This window comes from Triticum dicoccoides, chromosome 2A (assembly GCF_002162155.2).
Source record: "Triticum dicoccoides isolate Atlit2015 ecotype Zavitan chromosome 2A, WEW_v2.0, whole genome shotgun sequence".
Taxonomy (NCBI): domain Eukaryota; kingdom Viridiplantae; phylum Streptophyta; class Magnoliopsida; order Poales; family Poaceae; genus Triticum; species Triticum dicoccoides.
The window spans coordinates 265,191,557-265,212,762 of NC_041382.1; positions in this window are offsets into that span (position 1 = coordinate 265,191,557).

Below are 21,206 nucleotides of genomic sequence, written 5' to 3' on the forward strand. Positions count from 1 at the left end.
ATAAGTTCACTAAGGTACTCATGGACAGGGGGAGTAGTATCAATATCCTATGTTATGATACCTTCTGCCGTATGGGGTTGACAGATAAGAATCTTAAACCGTCAAATACCATTTTTCACGGTGTCGTGCCTGGTAAGTCTACATATCCTGTGGGCAAAATAGCCCTAGAGGTGGATTTTGGAGATGATCATGATTCAAGATCAGAAACATTGACCTTTGAGGTGGTGAAAATCAAAAGTCTGTATCACGCTTTGTTTGGGCGGCCAGCTTATGCTAAGTTCATGGCAAGGTTGTGTTATGTTTATCTGTAGCTTAAAATGCCAGGTCATAAGGGGACCATCACAGTACATGGGAGCAGGAAGATCGCTTTGGAATGTGAGGAAGGTGATGCGGCTTATGCTGAGTCGGTTTGCGCCACGGAGGAGCTGAAGATTTATAAAGACCAAGTCTTCTTTGAAAAAGACAACTACGGAACACGATCCAGCGTTGAAGTTTAAATCGGCCATAGATACTAAGATGGTTGATTTTGTTCCTGGCGATTCATCCAAACAGTTCAGTATCAGCGCTAACCTGGATCCCAAATAGGAAAGCGCGCTCATCGAGTTCATCCGTGAGAACCGGGACATCTTTGCATGGAAACCTTCTGACATGCTAGGTGTACCGAGGGAACTCGCTGAGCACACACTTAACATTGATCCTAAGTTTAAACCGGTCAGGCGTAAGGCTATCGGTGAAGAGGTAGCTCGATTGTTGGTCGCAGGGTTTATCGTGGAAGTCTTTCACCTAGAGTGGTTGGCTAATCCGGTGCTGGTTCTTAAGAAAAACGGCACTTGGCATATGTGTGTAGATTACACAGACTTGAACAAAGCTTGTCCCGCAGACCCCTTTGCCCTCCCTCGTATTGATCAGATCATTGATGCTACGGCGGGTTGTGACTGTTTGTGTTTTATGGATGCTTACTCTGGTTATCATCAGATGAAAATGGCAGTTAAGGACCAGGAGAAGACAGCTTTCATCACTCCCTTTGGAGCCTTCTGCTATGTCTCCATGCCCTTTGGGCTCAAGAGTGCCCAGGCGACTTATCAACGTTGTGTTCAGAATTGTCTTCATAAGCAGATTGGGCGCAATGTTCATGCATATGTGGATGATATTGTGATAAAGTCCAGGAAGGAGGAAACATTAATAGACGATTTGAGAGAAACCTTTGACAACCTCCTGGTTTACAAGATGATGCTCAATCCGGAAAAGTGTGTCTTTGGTGTACCGGTGGGCAAACTCTTGGGTTTTCTGGTGTCAAATAGAGGCATTGAGGCTAATCCAGAAAAGATCTCAGCAATCACATCTTTGGCTAAACCGACGTGTATCAATGACGTTCAAAGTTTGGCCAGTCGGATTGCGGCTTTGAGCCGGTTTATCAGTCGTCTTGGGGAGAAGGCTATTCCTTTATATCAGATGCTGAAGAAAACAGATGATTTTGTCTGGAGCGAGGCGGCTGATAAAGCGTTTGAGGATCTAAAGAGGCAGCTAGTTGAACCACCTGTGCTTGCAGCCCCGATCGATAAAGAGCCGTTATTGCTATATGTGGCTGCTAATGCCCGAGTTGTTAGCATGGCTATTGTGGTGGAGCGCAAGGAAGTTGGAAAGGAGTATCCGGTTCAACGGCCGGTTTATTATATCAGTGAAGTACTCATTGAATCAAAGTAGAGGTATCCACATTGGCAGAAGCTGGTATATGGAGTGTATGGCAAGCCAGAAGCTTAAACATTATTTCCAGGGCCATCCTATCACAGTGGTCAGTTCAGCCCCTCTGGGAGATATCATTCAAAACAGAGAAGCAACTGGCCGGATTGCCAAGTGGGCTATTGAGCTTGGACCGCACGGGCTCAAATATATACCTCGCACAGCAATCAAATCTCAGGCACTCGTGGACTTCATCAATGATTGGACGGAGATGCAGGCACCAGAGGAGAAGCCAGATAATACGTATTGGACTATTCACTTTGATGGATCCAGGCAGTTGGAGGGCTCGGGGGCTGGAGTCATACTAACTTCCCCAAGAGGTGACAAGTTTTGTTATGTCCTCCGTTTAATGTTCCCTTGTACTAACAATGCAGCTGAGTATGAGGCTTTGCTCCACGGTCTTCGGATGGCTAAGGAAATGAACTTAAGCCGAGTCAGGTGCTTTGGGGATTCAGATCTGGTGGCTCAACAGGTGTCTGGCACTTGGGATTCTAAAGACCCACTCATGGCTGCATATCGGCGAGAGGTGGATACAGTGGCTGGTCACTTCAAGGGTTATCAGGTGGACCATATAGACCGGTGAAAGAACGAAGTGGCGGACGCTTTAATCACCCTTGGTTCTCAGCGTAAACCGGTTCCACCAAATGTCTTTCTTGATGTATTGCATAATCCGTCAGTCAAAGTACCAACAAAGGAAGAATTGGCTATTCCTGATCTGGAGGCTCAATTGGTGGCGGCTTTGAATGTCATACCGGATTGGACAATCCCATATCTGGCTTACATGAACCGGGGCGAGTTACCGGACGATGAAACCTTGGCCCGACAGGTAATCCGGCATTCCAAGTCCATGACCATACTCAACGGGGAGTTACATCATTACAGCGTTTCAGGAGCAATTCAGCGTTGTGTCTCTCCTCAAGAGGGTTGTGAGATTTTGCGAGAAATCCATGAAGGGGATTGTGGTCACCACGCCAGTTCAAATTCTTTGGTTGCTAAAGCTTTTCGCCACGGTTTTTACTGGTTAACAGCTCATGCTAATGCGGAGGATTTAGTCAAGAGGTGTGACGGTTGTCAAAAATTCGCACGCCGTGCTCACATTCCGGCTCAGGAGTTGAGGATGATTCCAATAACTTGGCCGTTTGCAACTTGGGGGCTTGATATGGTTGGACCCTTCAAGCGATCCAAGGACAAAAAGACCCACTTGTTAGTGGCAGTTGATAAATTCACCAAATGGGTGGAAGCAGAGCCAGTCAGTAAGTGTGATGCGGCCACGGCGGTTCAATTCATCAAAAAGGTGATATTCCGGTTTGGTTTTCCACACAGCATTATAACTGATAATGGTACTAATCTGTCAAAAGGAGAGATGGAGGAATTTTGCCAACGTGAGCACATCCGGCTTGATATAGCATCGATGGCTCACCCCCAGTCTAATGGTCAAGCGGAGAGGGCAAATCAAGAGATTTTATGAGGTATCAAACCCCGTCTTATGGTTCCTTTGAAACAGACATCGGGTTGTTGGGTTGAGGAGTTACCCTCTGTGTTATGGAGCATCAATACCACACCCAACAGGTCTATGGGTTACACACCTTTTTTCATGGTTTATGGAGCAGAGGCAGTTCTTCCTAGTGACATCCGTCACGACTCGCCTTGTGTGACAGCTTATGTTGAGGCTGACAATGAGAAGGCACATCAGGATTCCCTGGACCTGTTAGATGAAGAGTGTGATCTTGCAGCAGCTCGTTCAGCGATTTATCAGCAAGATCTCCGATGTTATCACAGCCGCCGGGTTAAGACCAGAACCTTTCAAGAGGGTGATTTGGTGCTTGATGTCTAGTACACAACCTTCTTCTTGTAGACGTTGTTGGGCCTCCAAGTGCAGAGGTTTGTAGGACAGTAGCAAATTTCACTCAAGTGGAAGTGGATGACCTAAGGTTTATCAATCCGTAGGAGGCGTAGGATGAAGATGGTCTCTCTCAAGCAACCCTGCAACCAAATAACAAAGAGTCTCTTGTGTCCCCAACACACCCAATACAATGGTAAATTTTATAGGTGCACTAGTTCGGCGAAGAGATGGTGATACAAGTGGTATATGGGCAGTAGATAAAGGTATTTGTAATCTGAAATTATAAAAACAGCAAGGTAACAAGTGATAAAAGTGAGCGTAAACGGTATTGCAATGCTAGGAAACAAGGCCTAGGGTTCATACTTTCACTAGTGTAAGTCCTCTCAACAATACTAACATAATTGGATCATAAAACTATCCCTCAACATGCAACAAAGAGTCACGCCAAAGTCACTAATAGCGGAGAACGAACGAAGAGATTATGGTAGGGTACGAAACCACCTCAAAGTTATTCTTTCCAATCAATCCGTTGGGCTATTCCTATAAGTGTCACAAACAGCCCTAGAGTTCGTACTAGAATAACACATTAAGTATCCGTGGGCATGATTATACGATATGCATCACACAATCTCAAATTCATCTATTCAACCAACACAAAGGACCTCAAAGAGTGCCCCAAAGTTCTACCGGAGAATCACGACGACAACGTGTGCCAACCCCTATGCATAGGTTCATGGGCGGAACCCGCAAGTTGGTCACCAAAACATACATCAAGTGAATCACGTGATATCCCATTGTCACCACAGATATCCACGGCAAGACATACATCAAGTGTTCTCAAATCTTTAAAGACTCAATCCGATAAGATAACTTCAAAGGGGAAACTCAATTCATTACAAGAGAGTAGAGGGGGGAGAAAACATCATAGGATCCAACTATAATAGCAAAGATCGCGACACATCAAGATCGTATCACCTCAAGAACACGAGAGAGAGAGAGAGAGAGAGAGAGATCAAACACATAGCTACTGGTACATACCCTCAGCCCCGAGGGAGAACTACTCCCTCCTTGTCATGGAGAGGACCGGGATGATGAAGATGGCCACCGGAGAAGGATTGCCCCCTCCGGCAGGGTGTCGGAACGGGTCTAGATTGGCTTTCGGTGGCTACAGAGGCTTCTGGCGGCGGAACTCCCGATCTATTGTGCTCTCGGGTGTTTTTAGGGTATATGGAGATATATAGGCGGAAGAAGTACGTCAGGGGGGCACGAGGGGCCCACGAGGGTGGAGGGCGCGCCTAGGGGGGCCTCCTCGCAGGTCCCCCGACGTGCACTCCAAGTCTTTTGGGCTTCTTTCCTTCCAAAAATGAGTTCCGTGAAGTTTCAGGTCAATTGGACTCCGTTTGATTTTCGTTTTCTTCGAAACCCTAAAACAGGATAAAAACAGAAACTGGCACTGGGCTCTGGGTTAATAGGTTAGTCCCAAAATGGTATAAAAGTGTATAATAAAGCCCATAAACATTCAAAACAGTAGATAATATAGCATGGAGCAATCAAAAATTATAGATACATTGGAGACGTATCAGTGATCTGGCTCATCCAGGATCAGACTGATATGCACAAGTTATCCCCACCTTGGGAAGGACCATTTGTGGTCAATAAGAATCTGCACAACGGGTCATACTACCTCATTGATGTTCGAGAGCACAAAGACTCACGTAAATCATAGGAGGAGACCAAGCGGCCGTGGAATATAGCTCTTCTTCGGCCTTACTATACTTGAGCCATAGGCTCTTCATATGTACATATTTATGACAATGTATATATTATATGATAAATCGGAGCCTCGAATAAAGCGGGGTCTTTGTTCTTTTTACATCATGTGTGTACCTATAAGGGTTTCTGCTAACAAAGCAAAATTTTGTTAAACCGGTCTCTGCAGCCGCACGGATACAAAGGGATTTCACTAGGGGGCTTGGTTGTTATCACACCATAGCTACACCTCTTGATAGGCGTTAAGCCATAAAGGAAATTATGTGGGGCCAAAGAGAGTGTTGCACAAAGCACAAACTCAAACATGGGCACCCACTGAGCATAGCTCACAAAGTTACTTGGGGGCTCTTTGTGCAAAGCAACAAAGAGTTTTAAACGACCCTTGTAATTGGCTATCAAGCCACGGCTTGGAAGCCTGGTGTATTCACCTAAAACCCCGGGTTAACCTGCCTTCATCAAGTAAGCCACTCCTGTCCAGGTAATCCTGGTATGACCCGCCGAATGTTTGACAAGTCAATCTTTTACAGACCCTGAACTTGTCAAAGTTAAAACGATGATTGGTTAATTGGAGGCCCATCTTAAAAGGCTTTGTTAAACGGTTTAACTCAGAGGCCTGGCAGCCCATGAAAAGCCTCGATTTGGAGCCTGGCAGCTCGTAAAAAGCCTTGCATATTTTTTTGAATCCTATTTGCTAAGTTTTCTGTCTTTATTTAGGTTCATAATATGTTCTGATAAACCAGTGTCTTTGGCCCGGCTTGACTTTCAACTACACGTTGTCAGTACATGATCAGTTACAAGCTGGCGTTCCTTACCCCGGTCTGGTTTGACTAAATCGCCGGTGCTATAAAGAAAACTCGGTGATTATTATATCCCGGTACGGTTTATTATCATAATCCGGCAAAATAAGGGCGGAGTTATCAACCCTTCGGATTGGTGTTGACACCTTTACCATACAAGCACTTGGTCAACCAACGAGGTATGTTGCACATATTACTTTTTATACAAAAACTTTGATCATTCATCTAAGTATTGTATATTTGTTGAGCATCATAACCCGTCCAGTGGTAAACCGCTAGGATACTTTCAAGTTCTTGTATCCAGGAACACATCTCATCATGGGCAATGCATAAATAGATCCTAAAAAGTGGAAAAAAAAATTCATGAAGTGTCACAAAAACATGCTCGATGGCATGACAGATAAAGCAGTTTTTTCTATCCTATTACAAGAGGCTTCAAAGCAGCTACAAGTGCATAATTGTTTTTTGGCATTGGCATACAAATATCTGGTAAACCGGCTGCCGGTTTAAGACGCTTCGTCTGGACGGTTTCATGGTTGAGGGTCAGTTGGTGCGATCACTTCTTCTTCATCCCTCCCCAGACGCTGGAGATCAATCGTTGACCAATCGACTCCAGTTAAAGCTTGAAACACGGCCTCTTCATGGATAAGGTTGGAGGGGTTAATATCAGGAGCAAAGGTATGCTTACGGATTGGAGGCACAAGTTCTTCGACTTCATGGATTTCGGCAGGCTATCTCTTCCCTTCAGCGTCAGAAGCTGATTGGAAATGAGACAAGTCTGTGTCCTCTGCCAGTTTGCTGGCTATTGGCCGCATTTCCTTGGTCAGCCTTCGGAGGTCATCATTGTCGAAGTTTGAACCGTCCTCCTTTACACCTGGATATCCTTTAATGATGTCCTCCGCTTCAAGATCCGGAATCCATGCCTTGGCTCGGATTAGTGCAGTTAGTGCGCCTGCTCTTGCAGCTGCCTTCTTCGGTTCGGTAATCCGAGCTGGTAACATGGCCGGCTTCTCAAGAGTTTCCTTTATCAGTGATGGTGCCGGTTTATTGTAAGCCGCAGTGCAAATAGCCCGCTGGGACCCAAAGTACAACTGTTCAATCAAGGTATACACCGCTTTAAGCTTCATTCGCATATATGTGCCCAGATGAGCAATACGAGTGCTTGTTATGGTTTAAAATCAGCCTTCTGGTCAATGATAAGGTTCCATGAATTGGACAAACTGCACAAGGAGATACTTACCAAAGACAGCGGAAGTCATGGCGTTGATTTGCCGTTTCAAGCCGGCTAGTTCATCTACAACTGGTTTCAGGGATGCCTCGGCATCCTCAGCTCTTTTGGTTAAACCGGTTCTTTCGGTTTCCCAGTCAGCATGATCTTTGTTAAAAGACTCTTTCAGCTTTTCCATCGCTGCCAGGGCTTTGGTCAGCTCCTCTTTGGCTTTCGCATATTTGCTTGTTGGGACTTCACGTTCTCTTGCAAATCAGTGGTCCGGGCATCTCTATTGCTTAGTTCGGCCTACAACAGTGCAGAAATGTCGAACAACAGGATATATATTTTCTAAGTACAAAGCGTATAACAAGTTATACACTTCGTACTTGGGGGCTAATGCCTATTTGCTCTATTTCACTACATCTTTTATAAAGTCTCCAGAACAATGCAAGCATTATCCTTGACACTTGGGGGCTAATGTACATCTGTTCAAAATGGACGCGTGGACTAAAACCCGGATTACCTTGCAAAGCTAAACCGGCCTTTGGGAGCTACACCGAGGAAAGCTATATCATTACATTGGTAAAGTATCGGCCTTGGTTTTCACTAAGGACCTACCATTTTGAGAGTCAGTGGGAGAGGCTTAAAGTGTTACAAAGACCCGGTTTACGATTAACATCTTAAAACGGCCCTTGGGGGCTACTTGGGCTAGCATTTCAACTTTGGAATCAAGAAGTAAAAGGAGATGAAAATACCTCATAGCGTTCCTTCATCAAATTAACAAACCGGCTTCATAGTCATGGTTTGAGTGCAGACGATTTAAGAAACCGGAGTGAAGCTCTTCAGCGTTGAGATGGGCATAACTTGATAAGTCAGTACTCCATTTGCTCTTTTCCCTAGCAGCACGCTCTTCTTTGGCGCTATGTTGGGCCAAGATTACGGGATGGCCAGGAGAGCTGTGGCCCATGCCAGTAACGATAACATCATCTCCTTGGCCTTTAGTGGTTTTTGCGGGTGATGACGGAGTTTCAGTATCTCTCATCGGACTAGCCCTGTTTGGAGCTGCCGGTTCAGTGTTAGGCACGGCAGGGTCAGCTTCTGGTGGTTCATCAATATTCCGATCTTGAAGGGGCGGTTCATCAGAGGCGGCTTCAGGATGAGGACCCTCCGGTTCACGAGTTTGGTCCGGTTCACCTCTCTGTTCTTCTTCAAAAACTGCCTGGTCCTCTGAAAGATTGTTGACCCGAGATTTCTTGCTGGGTCTGGCTTTGGCTCTACAAATAAATTAAAAGAGGGTTAGCATCTTATTCAAGATTTGTAACGCATTGGAATAAAGAGTTTGAAAACTTACCCAGCCACAGTTTTTAGAGGAGGGAGTTGGGTTGCTGTCGACTCGCCAAAGGATGAGGGAGGTTTCACCTGATAATTTGAATCGGACGGATTAAGAGGTTGTCTGAAATAACCTGCCTTGGGATAAGAATGGTCAGAAGTGGAAGAGACCTCAGACCGGCGCTTCCGAACCGGGGTATCAGGTAAACCGGCCGAAATGACCTGTTGGCCACTGTGCCGGATTGTCCGGCGAGCTTCATGCTGATGTGTCTTCAAAATAAATGTTGGGTCCAAGTAAGCAAGAGGATGAGAAAAGCTTACTTTCCGGACTGCTTGACGGGTTTTTTGTGTTGGCATAGAGTCTGAACCAGAGGAAAGGGTAATTACCTCTACATCATCAGCTTGGCTGCCTTCTACGTCCTCCTGATAAAGATCATTGTTAATGAGGTGCATGAAAAGGGAGCCAAGTGAGTCAAGTTCTACCTCAACTTCCGGATCATCAACATCTTCATCAAGTTCCATGTTGATCTGGTCAGCCGTTTTCCGCTTTAAGGTCCGCTTGGCGGCTTTGGTTTTGGGACAAGATGGTTTGACCACTTTATCCCCGGTTGGCTTTACCGCGTTATCTCTGGATTTCCGCTTCCAGAAGGGATCATCACCCTATTCATACATAAACAGAAGAAGGATTACAAATTGAACAAGTTAAAGATATCAAAGATGAAAAGGAAGTATAGTGCTTACAGCAGGCGGTTTGTTCTTAGTATAGAAGGGGTTCAAGCCGGTTTGACGGCAGACTGATTCCGATTCATTCAAAATTTTCTTTACGCTTTCAGTGACCTCTTCATCGGTCACCTGAATGTTGATACGGCGTTGAGGGTCTTCAACATCACTGGTGTACTCACATATTAAACTGGGGTGGCGGCTTAGCGGCAAGACGCTCCAAGATATCCAACAGCGCACGAAATCAACGCCTGTTAAACCGTTGGCCATAAAGGCCCGGAGCTTGGCGAGTTGAGGGGCATATTTGGCCCGTTTTGCAGAACTTAAGCATTGCGGCATTGGATGGGTGTTGGAAAGCCGGTGATCACGATAGCCCGGAAGGGGATTATCATCTTCAGGAGAAGTATCTCTGCAGTAAAACCAAGTCTGGTTCCATTCCTTAGGGTGGCTGTGCAGTTTGGCATGACGGAATTCAACTTCCTTCCGTTTTTGAATTGAGACACCACCAAGTTCAGTATTGGGGCCATTTACAAACTCTGTATGCCGATTCAGATAAAAAAAGTCCCGGAACAGCTCAGCAGTGGGCTCTTCTTGCAGGTACGCTTCACAGAAAACTTGGAAATTGCATATATTGGACACCGAGTTGGGTCCAATATCTTGAGGATGAAGTTGGAAACTGGCAAGAACATCCCGGAAAAATTTTGACCCTGGCGGTTTGAAGCCACGGCCTATCTGGTCGACAAAGATCACAACCTCACCCTGCCTCGGGGTAGGAGGATTCTCTGTTCCTGGAACTCGCCACCGGATCTCCGTCTTCTTTGGCAAGGTGCCGATACTAACCATTTCGTTCAATTGATCTTCGGTGATCCGGGAGCGGACCCAGTTGCAAGCGGCAAACTATTTTGCCATTGTGAAATGAAAAGCTGAAAAGGAAATGCCGGGTTACGAGTCATTCATGGAGGAGCAAAGATGCAATGGAATAAACATATACCGGTATGTGAATTTGCATAAACCGGAGACTAATATAAAAGTGAATGACAAGGTCATATAAAGGGCATACATGTGTTGTTAAACCGAACTATTACCATCAACGTGCAGAAGGGTTTCCGGTTTACTAGGGGACTAATGGTATGAGAGAGATTGTTTTTACAAAGGTAAACCGCCTAGATGGTAAAGAAGATACAGATCTAAGGAGAGGAGGGTTAAGTAAGGTAAAAACAGGTTTCACAGGATCACAGGGGCATTTTGGATCTACCACAAGTCAGGAAAAGAAAAAGATTTAGACCTAAAAGGAAAAAATGTTGGTCCCGAAACAGTTCATAAAGGACTAGATCAGTCTTTTGCGCATAAGGGTTTGTGGTGGTAACAGAAGATTAGCCATGGCATAGGATACGTCAAGTGTGAAGTGTCCATCTATAGACTAAGGAGGAACAGGGAAGAACAGCACCGAAGCTCCGATGAACTTCAAAGAACCGTGAAGAACAAGGAAACCCTAATGGATCTAGAAAGGAAGGAGGAAAGGACTTACTGCGGCCGCGGAAGCAGCGGAGGTGTGCTGCGGAACTCTGGTACAAACAGGTCGATCAGCGGCCAACGGTGAGGCAGAGGTGAGGCTTGACGATGGCGGCGGCGCTCAGGTGCGGAGACGTCGCAAGGAAGAAGAATGGATGAAAGGGTAGCGGAAAGAAAAGAAAGGGGTCCTCTGCCCCTATTTATAAGGCGAAGCGATAAAACGGCAAGTGCGGGAATCGAGGAGCTCAAAAATGGATAATTAATAATGGTGTCGCCTCGATGACTGAATACACATTAATGAAGGTAATCCTCAGCTTCAATGAATAGATGACGTCAGGGCGTTTTATCATGATCCTGGAGTATGACTTCACGGCGGTTTACAAGATCAAGGTGAAGATGCAAGGGAGTAATTTTTCTAAGTATTGAAGATTGACATGAACAAGTTCAAACCAATCTGGGGCCTAATGTTGGGGATATTACTACTGGACGTAAACCGGCCAGGAGTAGCCGGATTAGCTTTACGAATATCAGAAGCCCATGAAGATGGAAGAATGATGGCGCTTTATGAAGGCCCAAGGCCCAGAGGCGAGTTAAGGCCTGTAGATGTAAACCGACCTAATTATGTAACTTGCATTGTAAGATAGGAAGTGTAGAGACCGAACCGGACACTTTTATGATCCGGTTTCGGGACTCTGTAAACCGGCGGGCGTCAACCTATGTATATAAAGGGACGACCCGGCAGCGGTTGAGGGACAGACAACAACTCGAGAGCCAAACAAAGCGGATTCGCTCCCTGGCCTTCGAAACCCTAGCAATACCAATCACAACTAGACGTAGGCTTTTACCTTTATCGAAGGGGCCGAACTAGTATAAACTCCTCGTGTCCCCTTGTCCGGTTTAACCCCTTTAAGCTAACCCGTTGCGATGGCTCCACGACTAAGTCCTTTCACAAGGACATCTACCGTGACAAACCCACGACAGGTATCTTTCTTTTATTTGTACTTATATCTTTCATGTACTTAGCATCAGGATTGGTTTTGAGCATATTAGTTAATCGCATACGCAAATAGATAGGTCTAATCATTTCAGCAAAGCGCTCAAAATCCTCGTCATCCTTTTTCTTGGATGGTTTGGGAGGAAAAGGCATGGGTTTCTAAACCCAAGGCTCTCTTTCTTTACCATGTTTCCTAGCAACAAAGTCTTTCTTATCATAACATTGATTCTTTGATTGTGGGTTATCAAGATCAACAGTAAGTTCAATTTCTATACCATTATCATTACTTGGTTGAGCATCATCATGAACATTATTATTAATATTATCACTGGTTTTAGGTTCATTACCAGATTGTGTTTCAGCATCGGAAATAGATATAGCATTTGGATTCTCAGGTAATTCAGTAATAGGTTCACTAGAAGGATGCAAAGTCCTATCATTTTTCTTTTTCTTCTTTTTAGAAGAACTAGGTGCATCTATATTATTTATCTGAGAATCTTGCTCAATTCTCTTAGGATGGCCTTCAGGATACAAAGGTTCCTGAGTCATTCTACCACCTCTAATCATAACTCTAACAGCATTATCATTATCCTTACTATTCAATTCACTGAGCAAATCATTTTGAGCTTTAAGTACTTGTTCTACTTGAGTGGTAACCATATAAGCATGTTTACTAATAAGTTTAAGTTCACCTTTGACATTAGCCATATAATCACCCAAGTGTTCAAGCATATTTGAATTGTATTTCAATTGTCTACCAAAATAAGCATTAGAATCTTCTTGCTTAGCCATAAATCTATCAAACTCATCTAAGCAAGGGCTAGCAAACTTAGTAAATGGGATTTCAGCTTTATCATATCTATAGAGAGAATTTACCTTTACTACCTGTGTCGGGTTATCAAGACCGTGAGTTTCTTCAATAGGTAAAGGATTAAGATCATATGTTTCTTCAATAGGCGGTAAATTAAGACCATGTATTTCTTCAATAGGAGGTAAATTCTTAACATCTTCAGCTTTAATACCCTTTTCTATCATAGATTTCTTTGCCTCTTGCATATCTTTAGGACTGAGAAATAGAATACCCCTCTTCTTCGGAGTTGGTTTAGGAATAGGCTCAGGAACTGGCTCCGGAGGTGTCCAATTATTTTCATTTGTCAACATATTATTCAATAGAATTTCAGCTTCATCCGGTGTTCTTTCCCTGAAAACAGAACCAGCACAACTATCCAGGTAATCTGTGGAGGCATCGGTTAGTCCATTATAAAAGATATCAAGTATTTCATTTTCTTAAGAGGATGATCAGGCAAAGCATTAAGTAATTGGAGAAGCCTCCCCCAAGCTTGTGGGAGACTCTCTTCTTCAATTTGCACAAAATTATATATATATATATATATATATATATATATATATATATATATATATATATATATATCCCTTAAAGCATCTTGTTTCTTATGAGCAAGGAAATATTTAGCAGAGAAGTAATAAATCAAGAGAATTAAACCATATCTTAGCATAACCCTTTAATGAGAACGGAAATATTTTAAGGATATAAAAGTAACGAGTTCTCTCATCTTTAGTGAACATGGTGGCTATATCATTCAATTTAGTAAGATGTGCCACAACAGTTTCAGATTCATAACCATGAAAAGTATCGGATTCAACCAAAGTAATTATATCAGGATCAATAGAGAATTCATAATCCTTATCAGTAACACAGATAGGTGAAGTAGCAAAAGCAGGGTCAGGTTTCATTCTAGCATTTAGAGATTGCTTATTCCATTTTTCTAATAAACTTTTTAGTTCATATCTATCTTTGCAAGCTAAAATAGCTAAAGAAGCTTTTTGATCAAAAACATAACCCTTAGGAATAACAAGTGACTCTTCATCATCACTTTCATCAGTATTATCAGATTCAATATTTTCAATCTCTCTAGCCCTAGCAAGTTGTTCATCGAGAAAATCACCAAGTGGCACAGTAGTATCAAGCATAGAAGTAGTTTCATCATAAGTATCATGCATAGCAGAAGTGGCATCATCAATAACATGCGACATATCAGAACGAATAGCAGAAGCAGGTGTAGGTGTCTCAAGCTTACTCAAAATAGAAGGTGAATCAAGTGAAGAGCTAGATGGAAGTTCCTTACCTCCCCTCGTAGTTGAGGGATATATCTTGGTTTTTGGATCTCTCAAGTTCTTCATAATGATAAGCAGATATATATCCCAAGTGACTCAAAGAATAGAGCTATGATCACCGGCAACGGCGCTAGAAAATAGTCTTGATAACCCACAAGTATAGGGGATCGCAACAGTTTTTGAGGGTAGAGTATTCAACCCAAATTTATTGATTCGACACAAGGGGAGCCAAAGAATATTCTCAAGTATTAGCAGCTGAGTTGTCAATTCAACCACACCTGGAAACTTAATATCTGCAGCAAAGTGTTTAGTAGCAAAGTAATATGATAGTAGTGGTAACAGTAGCAAAAGGTAACAGTAGTAAAAGTGGTGTTTTTGGTATTTTGTAGTGATGATAGCAATAGCAACGGAAAAGTAAATAAGCGAAGAACAATATATGGAAAGCTCGTAGGCAATGGATCGGTGATGGAGAATTATGCCCGGTGCAATCAATCATGTAACAGTCATAACCTAGGGTGACACAGAACTAGCTCCAATTCATCAATGTAATGTAGGCATGTATTTCGAATATAGTCATATGTGCTTATGGAAAAGAACTTGCATGACATATTTTGTCCTACCCTCCCATGGCAGCGGGGTCCTTACTAAGGGATATTAAGGCCTCCTTTTAATAGAGTACCAGAACAAAGCATTAACACATAATGAATACATGAACTCCTCAAACTATGGTCATCATCGGTAAGTATCCCGATTATTGTCACTTCGGGGTTAACGGATCATAACACATAATAGGTAACTATAGACTTGCAAGATAGGATCAAGAACTCTCATATATTGATGAAAACATAATAGGTTCAGATATACAATCATGGCACTCGGGCCGTAGTGACAAGCATTAAGCATAGCAAAGTCATAGCAACATCAATCTCAGAACATAGTGGATATAGGGATCAAACCCTAACAAAACTAACTCGATTACATGATAAATCTCATCCAACCCATCACCGTCCAGCAAGCCTATGATGGAATTACTCACGCACGGCGGTGAGCATCATGAAATTGGTGATGGAGGATGGTTGATGATGATGATGGCGACGGATTCCCCTCTCCGGAGCCCCGAACGGACTCCAGACCAGCCCTCCCGAGAGGTTTTAGGGCTTGGCGGCGGCTCCGTATCATAAAACGCGATGAATTATTCTCTTTGATTTTTTTTCTCCCCGAAACACAATATATAGAGTTGGAGTTGGGGTCGGAGAGGCACCAGGGGGCCCACGAGGTAGGGGGCGCCCCCCACCCTCATGGACAGGTGGTGGGCCCCCTGGCCTTCATCTTTTGCAGGTATTTTTATATTTTCCAAAAAGTTGCTCCATGAAGTTTCAGGTCATTCCGAGAATGTTTGTTTCTGCACATAAATAACACCATGGTAATTCTGTTGAAAATAGCGCCAGTCCAGGTTAGTTCCATTCAAATCATGCAAGTTAGAGTCCAAAACAAGGGCAAAAGTGTTTGGAAAAGTTGATACGACGGAGACGTATCATGCCGCTCCCCCTCCAATCCACGGCCTCCACGCGTCCCCTCCGCGCCTCCCAGCCTCCGCGCGGCTCGCAGGGCCCGGATCGGGACCGCTCGGGCTCAAATCGCCCCGCCTCTATGCGCCCGAGCGCGCTCGTACTCCTCCTCCCACTGGAGCCCCGCGCCGCCTCGCGCTTCACCTCCATCCTGTCGGCCATCGGAGTGCCGCCGCCGGCGACCTCCACCTCAGGCCAGACCTCCGCCGTCCCTGCTTATTCTCTCTATCTCTTCTCCTCCCACCACTGACCTCTCGCTCTCTCTCTCTCTCTCTCCCGCGGTTCATGCCCCTCCTTGATCGCTGTTGTTGCCGCCAGATCCGGTCGACCTCGCGTCGTCGGGCTCCACCGGCATCGGGAACGAGTCCCCTGGGTCCAGATCCACCCGGATCTGGTGCCGCCGCACATCCCCAGCTCCTCCCCAGCGCCTCCCCATGCCATGCCGCCTTGGTCGTTGACCGTGTGCTCTCCAGGAGGGAGACGACCGGACAGCGACAAACCGAGCATCGGCCATCTCCAACGCCGGCATGTTGGCTGTGCCCCTCCGCCGGCCCAGCTACGTCCTCAACCCCATCCCAACAGCGACCCCGAGCTAGCTCGCAGCCCCGCCGACCTGCTACATCGCCCTGGGCCACAACCAACAGGGTGAGTTGCCCCCCCCCCTCTGCACTTTTGGGCCTTTGCATAGATTCGTTCCATGCATGTGTTTTTTCTTGTTGCATTTTTCCTTTTATTCTAGAGAATGCAGATTTACAAGAAACCCCTTGCATTTCATGCATATGATAACTCAAGATTTGTGCATCGGATTAAAATAAGTTATATATGAAAAATGCTTAGAATTTCATCTAGTTTCATATTATGCGAATTTTATCCATGTTTGAAGTGTTTAAAATGTTGTTTGTTTAAATTTGCTCTAATGACATGCTAAAATGATTTAATTCATAACTACTTAACCGTAGCTCAGTTTTAAATAATTTATATATGTAAATGGGGTAGAAAAATGCCTAGTTTAACTTTGTGCACTCTTCTTGCTTGTTTAACAACTCTAAAATATGGTTTAGGGTAGAACAGTACCAAATTCATAATATGGATATGAGGATGTTTTCGGAATTGTTGTTTGTTGATCCGGCCTCATTTAAACTTGCCTAGATAGGTAGTTTTCATATATTTCACCTCTTGCATGTTTAACAATATTTGATATTGTTGAGTACATAACCGAGAGAGAACTAAATAAGTCATGTGGTGTTTCGTCAATATGCAACTCGTTGCATATTGAGCTCCGCTTAACTTGTAGTGTTGTTTGTGCACTTTGCCATGCCATGCCTCTTTAGACTTGACATGCATCATACTTGATTGTGCATCATGCTATGTTTATGCTTGTTGGTTTACCATGTTGTTTTCTCCTTTCCGGTGTTGCTTCTTCTTGTTAGTTCCGGTAACATCGCGTTTGTGAGGATCCGTTCGTCTACGTCCATTTGTCTTCTTCATGGACTCGTTCTTCTTCCCTACGGGATTTCAGGCAAGATGACCATTACCCTCGATATCACTTCTATCTTTGCTTTCTAGTTGCTTGTTCTATCGCTATGTCGCGCTACCTACCACTTGTTTACCATGTCTCCCATATCGCCATGTCATCCCTCTAACCCATGTTCCTAGAAAACTGTTGTTTGGCTAAGTTACCACTTTTGCTCAGCCCCACTTATAGCATTTCTAGTTGCAGGTGCCTTCCAGGTTGTTCCATGTTGGAACATGGATATGTTGGGATATCACGGTATCTATTGTTTAATTAATGCATCTATATACTTGGCAAAGGGTGGAAGGCTCGGCCTTATGCCTGGTGTTTTGTTCCACTCTTGCCGCCCTAGTTTCCGTCATACTAGTGTTAGGTTCCTTGATTTTGCATTCCTTACACAGTTGGGGTTATGAGACCCCCTTGACAGTTCGCTTTGAATAAAACTCCTCCAGTAAGGCCCAACCTTGGTTTTACATTTGCCTAACAACCTAAGCCTTTTCCCTTGGGTTCCACGGACCCCGACGGTCATCTTTATTTTAAACCCCCCGGGCCAGTGCTCCTCTGAGTGTTGGTCCAACCTGGGTGATGTCCGGCGCCCCCTGGGCAACCAGGGTTTATGCCAACTCAACGTCTGGCCCATCCGGTGTGCCATGAGAACGAGATATGTGCAGCTCCTATCGGGATTTGTTGGCACATTTGGGCGGTCTTGCTGGTCTTGTTTTACCATTGTCGAAATGTCTTGTAACCGGGATTCCTTGACTGATCAGGTCTTTCTGAGAGAAGGAATATCCTTCATTGATCATGAGAACTTGTAACGGGCCAAGTTGGGACACCCCTGCAGGGTATAAACTTTCGAGAGTCGTGCCGGCGGTTATGTGGCAGATGGGAATTTGTTAATCTCTGGTTATAGATAACTTGACACTTGACTTAATTAAAATGAATCAACCGCGTGGGTAGCCGTGATGGTCTCTTCTCGGCAGAGTCTGTGAAGTGAACATGGTTTGGGTTATGTTTGAACGTAAGTAGATTCAGGATCACTTCTTGATCACTTCTAGCTTCACGACCGTTGCGTAGCTTCTCATCTTACTCTTATTTGCGTATGTTAGCCACCATATTTTCTTAGTGCTTGTTGCAACTCCACCTCATTACCTTGTCCTACCAATAAGCTTAAATAGTCTTGATTGCGAGGGTTTTGAGATAGCTGAGTCCTCGTGACTCACGGATACTTCCAAATAGTTGCAGGTGCTGATGATTCCAGTGCAGGTGACGTAATCGAGCTCAAGTGGGAGTTCAATGAAGATCTTGGTTGATATTATGTGTCTTTTCTGGTTGATCAGTAGTGGTGCCCAGTTGGTATGATCGGGGATCTAGCATTTGGGGTTGTCTTCTTTTATTTTGGTTCCATAGTCGGACCTTGATTGTACTCTGGATGATGTATGTTTAACTTGTTATTTGTGTGAAGTGGCGATTGTAAGCCAACTATTTATCCCTTTCTTATTTAGTACATGGGATTGTGTGAAGATTACCCCTCTTGCAACAAAACCACCATGCAGTTATGCCTCTAAGTCGTGCCTCGACACGTGGGAGATATAGCCGCATCATGGGTGTTAAACCATAGAGAGGGACCGGATCAGATCCATTCCATCCTCACACTCACCAGCTCACTTGAGCCTAAGAGCACTCCTCCTCCTAAGGTTGTTCTCCCACTGTACTAGTTCATCCTCAGCCCCTCGAGGCCAATCCACCACAAAATAGGGGTAGGGTTTTACACTGCAAGGTGCCCGAACCTGGGTAAACTGTTGTGTCTCGTTTCTTTCTTGTTCATCGAGCTAGGCCGAGAGATTGGCGAGTAGGCACACTGGGGAGGTTGAGATCTTCGCACGCACCCCAGAGTTCCAACCTCTCAAGGGTCTGCAGAACCTAAAATCCGACACATGTAGAAATGTAGGACTGGCAAATTCACAATATAAAATGGATGACTCATCTTTTTGTGATCTTTTGGTTCTAAGAACTTCTGCCAAGCATGGTTCATGGTATTTGGAAGAATGATATACCATGGACCTCAAGGACTATCAAAAAGGTTACTAATATCCTAAAGGAGCGAGCAAACACTATCAACATGATGTAGGTAGGGTGAATCTTGCATTCAAGAAACCAAAGATGGAATACCTACTAACTAAATGGCATCACGGGATGCTTTTGAGGATGATGGCTAGAATTATCACACTGAGAATACGAGACAAGATAGAGTAATAGGTGGTTCTATAAAATATCCTAGTGTCATAGTAATAGCTTCAACATATATGTCGAGGCAATGGAGTACCACAACTCGGTGATTAGCGTCGTTAATGTGGCACAAAGGAACATTGGGAACAGGGAGAAGGGATTTGAAAATGCATTAGACTAGTTAGGAACCTAGGATGACTCAAACAGCATAACGGTTGTAAATGCTCAAAAAGATTTGAGACATCCTACAAAATGGTGGCATAACCACTCAAGGTTCCGGGATCAACTGTTAACACACAGAGGTAGTAGAAGCAGAATTGAGACTTGAATCCATCAACCCTATAAGTCTATGGATTAGTAACACGTGGTCCTGATAGAAGAATGAGAAACCTAGATATTAATCCGCGTAGGAAAGAGGAGGGTGACTCGGATCAGAATGACATGGGGTAAAGGAGAAAAAAGAGCCTTGCGTTCCCTTCCACAATCAACTCCCATATATAACTAAAGCGTTTCTAGACACGACTTCGACCAGTTTGGCTTGGTAATCCTACAGGCAGTCAGGCTCTGATACTAAATCTTTTAGGACCCCCATCCTAAGTCACACTGATCTAGCATGTAACACATCATATCACTTTGCGGCCTCACGCATGGTATACCCACGGGTGCCACCTTACCTGGCCCAGGACCATTTGTGCATTTTGGCTCATGTATATGATAGTGTCGCTAGCATCCATATGACAGAGAACCTAGGCTGACATGACTAGTTGTAAACCCAAGGTGGCACAAACTTACAGGGACGGGCATACATGACCCAGCAATGCACATGTCGGTCAGCAGCGACTGAAAGCTAGCTATAGCAAGCCAACAGGAATCCGGTAAGCACCGTGTGGCATTTCCCTGAAGGGACAGACACAGGAGCAAAGAAGGACACATGCCGATCATCCCATGTGTTCTGGAGTAGTAGCAAGCTACCATGGCTCAGTGGAAGCACTAGGAGACATATCCCCATAAGAGAGGCTACCAAGAATAAACAACTAGGTGTCAGATCCCACACATAGCAATACGCGTTACACGTACGCATAACATGCAAGTATGTGTTTTACAACATGGCATCAGAACATAACTCAACAACTCATATAGATAAAGTCCCAGAAGAGCCAAATAGCATTTATTACAAACAAGGGTCACATAACCCAACATATAGAGCATACGAGCAGCGGAAGCATAACATGTCTGAGTACAGACAACTACAACTGAAAAAGGCTGAGAAACCTGACTATCTACAACACCCTCCCAAGGGTACAAGATCGTAGCTGAGGTAACAAGCTAAATGTCGAAGTCCACATGGAAGTACTAGTGAGACTGAAGTCTCTCTACAAAAACATAAATTAAGCAAATGTGCGTACAAATGTACCCATCAAGACTTACATCAGAACTAGCTACATATGCATAAGTATCAATAAAGGGGTGGCAGAGTTTAACTGTAACAAGCCAACTTTGACGCAGTGTCTATCCTGTACTACGACTGCTGGTAACTCTTTTGAGGTGGCACACACGAGTCCACATATTCACCATATCAATACACCACTATGGATCCGCTCCTGTCTCCCTACGAGAAGGCCATCCATAGAACTCACGCTTATCTTGCGCATTTCAGAGTATCCGCTTTCACTTGTCTATGAACTATATAAGCAACCCATTAGTACATTACCACGAATGCGACTATTCGAATAGTTTGATAACCCTGCAGGGGTGTATTTATTCACACACGCTCACACCACTTATCGCCGTTTACACGACATGTACTCGGCAACCTTCAAGCGGAAGCCCAGGGAGGGTATGGGCCAC